The following is a 6,068-nucleotide window of genomic DNA, read 5'->3' on the forward strand; positions in this document are numbered from 1 at the left end:
AATCCTGTTCAGCTAAATGGATTGAACCGTGGTTTAAAAAGGCAGGCACAAATAAGGAATTTAAAGATGCTCTTTACGGCTACATTAGAAATATTTTCTCAGTAAGTCTTGTTGGAGGAGGAGCTTCTTAGTCTGTTTCCAAAGCAGCTTCCACTGCACAGGAGAGAAACAGACATGCAGGGAGAACCAGGAGGAGCTTTTGGCCTACATAGACGCCCTTGTGGGAAAGGCTGAGAGTCTTTGATTCTCTTTGAGCAGGCATTTTGTCATGTTTTATATCATTCAACTAATAAAACATAAGTCCTTGACTAAAGACTTGGACTCCCTCTGGACTTTGCGCTGTATGGACATCTTTGATTATTCTTAGACTTGCTCCCTCCTCTCACTTCTGCAAATATCTAATGCAAAGTTTACTGCCTAAACATATTCATTTGTTGTATATTAGACAGGTTTTAGGCTTGATGCTTATGAGAAGATTGTTTTTAATCTATTTGTGAGCGAGTTGGTGTCATTGCTCCTTTTGGAGCTCTGCTGTGAAATCTGTCAGCTCAAAACCAAGTCCTTGAATTTCTGGGCCCAAAAATAATTTGTAAATATTAAATTATCAAGCTGGAGAAAATTCTGATTAATCAATTCTTTGATATGACACATGAAGTGACTAAGTTACGTAGTGACACTGAGATATAAAGTTATGTGCAATCAGCAAATTCTAGGTAAGACAAGTTGGGGTCCCCATGACCTGAGTTGGGCGGAGCTTATTTATATTGAATGAGAGACCCCAGATTGGATCCTTGAGGAACCCCACATGTGATTTTTGTTTGCTACGATTATCTTGAATTCCCAAATGACCAAGACATTTTGCAGAGTACTAAACAATCCCTTCTCGCTTCTTTAAAATGTTGTGGTTTATCCGGTAGTTGGGATTTTATTTAATAGTTTATAAATCTGTTTTTTTTCTAGCCTCACACCCTTTATTTTGCTTTAAATTTAATGTAAATTTGGTGCGTCATGGTGGCTTTCCTCCATCCGGTCCAGCAACGATTCTCCTACCTGTACACACATATGCTCTTTAGTTTCTGTGCTGTTTACAGCTGTTTATTATTATAAAATGTTTGGTTTTCCTGTAAGTGATTTACCTTAAAATGAAGACAGACTTATACAGAGGGCAAAGCGCATTATAGTGCGGTAAAAGGTGAATTTCCAAGCCTGAAATCCAACGGTTTCGCCCCCGGCTGTTTTCTCTGCCTCAGAGACATTTTAAACTGCGAGATGTGAGGGGGTTGGGAATTTCATTGTTAAGTGGGCTTGGATACAGCTAAGAGCCGAGAGCTGGTGTTTAACAGGACTATTAACAGAGAGATGGGAGATCAATACAGCAAGGTAGAGAGGAGGCCCCGTCTCTGTCACCGTGATGTGTTATTAGTGCCTGACAGAAGAGCGATCTGGCTTCCTTCCAGTTCCCCGGCTTTGTCACGTACTTTGCTCCACAGCAATTATACCAGAAGCCCCTCTTTCCTCTTTAAGCTCCAGATTTAAAGCCTGTAAATAACCATTTCATAAATTACAACATACATTAACAAGTGTTGGAGCATGATGGGCTCCCCTAGCATAACAAATAACACCTTTACCTCAGAGATCTATGCTCTGGCTTTCAAACAACTGCAGTATACAGCTGTGATGCCTCCAAGGACCTGTATAATGCAGATAGTCTCTCTCCTACGTTCATACTCACAGCCAGGATTTTAATGTCTTTCCCCACCTTTAGGAACCAAATGATGTTACAGCATACCCCGAGGTACCAAGAGGCTTTACATGAATCCTGTTTCTGAAGAATACAGCAGGCATCCCAGGAAGCTCAGCTATATTCTCATTTCTGAGCTCAAGCAGGAACAGCACAAACCTGCTGCTCCGTTTGACTTGTTAAAGGGTGTAACCGCTGGCAGGAATTGATTTTAGCCTATGTCAGTGCACAGGATTACCTCTAAGTGTTATATTTTTAGAAATTCCTGCAGGATGTCAAGTGAGGTCAAAGAATACTAGCAGGAGGTCACTGTGTGTTCAGATTAAATCCTTCAAGTAACCCAGTAAAATTATTTAAATAAAACAGAAAAATCTTGAATTTATGCTGAAAACACACTCTCCTTGAGCTTTACATAACAATAACATAACTTAGCATTTTTGTGCTATTTTGTATGTTTGCAGAGCCTGAACAACATAATACAACTTTAATGTTTTGCAGAGTCCTTAATACAAACCGTCACAGTTAACAAATATAATTCCTTTCCTAACCAACCGACATCACTTCCACAAGTGCAAAAACGTATCTGATCTTAGTTGCAGATCCCCCTTGAGCTTGTCTACATTTTGTCATGCTATAAGCAAAAACTGTAATGTATCTTATTGGGATTTCATGCGATAGGTCATCACGAAGTTTGTCATACATTTTACAGGTCACCTTACTCTAAAAATCCGTGCAACTATTTTCCTTCAGAAATCACTTTAATTAGTGAAACTATTTGTAATTAAATCTCTGCATAAGTACAGCTGTTCTGTGAAAAGCTTAGAAAACAGAACCGAACAAACGGCATGATGAAGAACAGAGGAGTCGGATCAGGGATAAAGTTCTAGCAGAATACAGTTTATGTGAGAATGGAAAGGGCGTGGCTCAGTGGTAGTCCAACCAAAACATGACCAGCCACCTGCATGAGCAAGGAGAGGATTATTCTGAAACATGCACAATCAGAGAAGCATCCAAACAGACCAAACTAATTCTGGGACGGCAGCAGGGAAAGTCTGTTAACATGACAACTATTAGCCTTGCACGCCAAAGATCTATACTTTATGGAAGAGTAAAGTTGCAGTTTGTCATAAGCTATGTAGGAGACACAGCAAGCATGTAGAAGAAGATGTTCAATGATGGATGGAGCTCCATGAAAAGGGGATCCTGGAAGAAAAACAGTAAGAGGGTGTGAAATACTTGAGGGCAACAACATGGCCCAGTCAACGTCCAGACCCAAGTCCAATGAATTTGTATTTGCAAAGAACAGTGGGAATAAATTTTGCCCTAGATGTGCAAAGGCAGTGGAGAGAAACGCCAAAATCATTCTGGTTGATGGTCTACTGCACAAAAACACACATTCGAGTTAACAGTTGTAACATTATAACTTGTGAAAAAGTTCAAGGGCTTTGAATACTAATTAAAATAATCAAAATGCAACAAGAGGATGAGTCATAAGGGAGGACCAGGAAGGAATTAACTCAGCATTGTGTTTGAGTTAATAATCTCATCAATAATCTTATTATTGTCGCATCAATAAAGTAAAAATTGATTTGATGTTCACCATTTTGCATTTAATTACATATGCTAAAGGTGCCCTCCTGCCTCTTATCTCATGTGCAAACTAACCCAATTAAGAGAGTTGAACATGACAAAGGCTGGAAGAGTAGAAAACCTTAGTAAAAGAAAAATCAGATGCACTTCTGGCTAAAGGTTTTATGAAAAAATACATACACTGTTTGTTTCTGATTCTTTCGGTTGCCAATGCTCGGCGTAAAAGCTACAGAAAGGATGAAACGGAATGGATTTTCTGCTTGTTTCCCAGACTGCATCCTATTGACTTTTCCCAACATATAAGTTATGGATGTAAGAGGCCTGGGATGATTGTGCCAGTTTCATGTGTCTGTATTTTTAATGCTACAACTCAGACTGCAGCATTGTTTGTTTGGCACATTCCCCAGCACTGCTTTAACCTTTTTGGAGCATTGTACAACTAAATATTTGATATTATTATTATTTATTTATTTTTTTTTTTTAAGAAAAGTCAAAGTAATTCCTTCTCTTTCCCTCTTGCCTGGAACAGAGTGCAGCTCCGGTATGAGTTTGTCCTCCAGATGTCTCTGTGAACTCCAGATGCTCTCTGACGCTTTTTCTCCCACAATCATCCCTCTTCATTCCCACTAACAATTAGATAATGAAATATTGATTTTTAGTTAGATTCATATTGATGCTATTAGCTTTGCATTGATAAATTACTGATGCTGGAGGCCAGAGCAGGAAGACATTACTGTGTGTTAATCTGATGGATATACCTGCTTCTTCCTGCTTGGCTCTGATCGTGCTGCCACAGCAGCGGGTTGTTGCTGCATATAAATGTCTTTCATAACAATATCTCCACTAAGCCTAACCTTGGTCCAGCTTTGTTTGATTCAACGTTTTGTTTTACAAATTTACAAATCGAACTATTAAAGGAGAAGCAGCTTTGCTGAATGTTTTATTCTACTAAAAATCTTGAGGGATGTGTATTGTGTTCCTGACATTTTGTAAATTAATTGTTGCTCTTCTGTTTTGATTTTTTTTTTTGCAAGCTTTTGTCTGCATTAACTGATAAAAATGCTCCAATCTTTTGCTCAAACATAATGACACAAATAATTCTTATAAAATACATTTATTTGTATTTTACATATTTGTGTGTTACATTTAGTAATGTAAAAAACTTAACAGTGCCCATGGTTATAAAGTGTAAGAAAATTGTGCATATTTTTCCAAGTTACTTTATAAATAAAAATCAGAAGGTCTGCAATGGTATTATTATACTTCTAAATAGTATCCAGAGCAACCACATGTTAGTAAATAAATCTCGGTATAAATCCAGCTGTCCTCTGAAAACTTCAGGCATTTGTGAGAGAAAATTACTGAGCTAACAGCATCATGAAGATGAATGAACACAGCAGACAGACATCTAAAAATACAAATTGTATGGCACAACTGCAAAACGTCTGAGACAGAACAAGAGAGGAAGAGTTAGAGAAGAAGCCAAGGGACTCTTGGATACTTTGGAAGAGCTGCAGAGATTCACAAGTCAACTGGAATAAGAATTAGTGAATAGCCTCCACAAATCTGGCCTTTTGATTTAGAGCAGCTAAAAAGCATTTGAGAGAATGACACTTGAACTCCCCTTTTTTGCTTCCCACAAGCCATAGACAACATGGCGAACTTGCACATGAAATAAAGTTGAAATATTTCCTTTATTTCGACTCTATTTCATGTGCAATTCACCACCGATTTACAGAAATACAGTCTCTTCACTGTAAAAATGTTCATATCCTGCTGATGTTAGTATTTTATGTTTCATAAATGTGTTTTTAATTGCTCTAACCGTCAGGGTGTTAAAAATAGGATTTTCAGTTGCATGGTGTGGTCGGTGAAATCTACTTCCTGTTGACCACCTGTCTGAGGAGACCCTGAATGTTTTTATCCTGCTGTGTTCTTGCTGGAGCTTCAGTGATGTTTAAAGATCTTAAACTGAGACAGTGTCACTCCAAAGCTAATTTGCTTACTCAAATCTGATACAGTTTTGTTCCACAAATATCAACGAGTGCACCGAATATTATTTGAACTCAAAACATCAAAATGACTTTGCAGCATGGAGGAAAACACTGACTCTTGAACCGAGTCTTTTGCTTTTGCAGAAATACAAAATGTAGGGAATGGATCGTGACAGCCGTCAGTCCCATCGGCCACCAGAACATCTCCCCACTCAGCTCGGCGACGTGCAGGCGTCTCCCTGTCAGACGGCATATCCCACAGCAGCTCTATCCGCTCCGAGTAGCCTGACATTATCTACTCCGAGACCCCGTGGCCGTCTCCGCGTCGCAGCTCTCTTGCTGGTGGCACAGCGAACATGATCCGTGATGTCTCGCAGGCAGCATAACTGATGCTGTCACTCCACCAAGACATAACACAAGTAGCTGGCAAATGCAAGGTGACAGGGACATGTGGGCTCACCAGTGGGCTCAGAGCTGCACTTGGATGTGAGTCATGTGTGGGACCATGACTTGTGAGCTTGCTTAGTAGTAACGGCAACTACAGGTGCTGAACATAAATGATTAAATGTACCATTGTAAACCAACTTTGAGGGAGTCGATGTTGATTTGGTTTTGAATAGGTTAAAGGTCTAAAGTTGGCGGGTTTCACAAAACTGTAGAGCAAAGAAGACTCAAATCATAGATGAAGACCAAGTAAGGAAAAATACCTAAACTCTGAGTGCAATGTGTACTGGAAAGCTTTT

The sequence above is a fragment of the Xiphophorus hellerii genome, chromosome 13 (genome assembly GCF_003331165.1).
Source record: "Xiphophorus hellerii strain 12219 chromosome 13, Xiphophorus_hellerii-4.1, whole genome shotgun sequence".
In the NCBI taxonomy this organism is placed as follows: domain Eukaryota; kingdom Metazoa; phylum Chordata; class Actinopteri; order Cyprinodontiformes; family Poeciliidae; genus Xiphophorus; species Xiphophorus hellerii.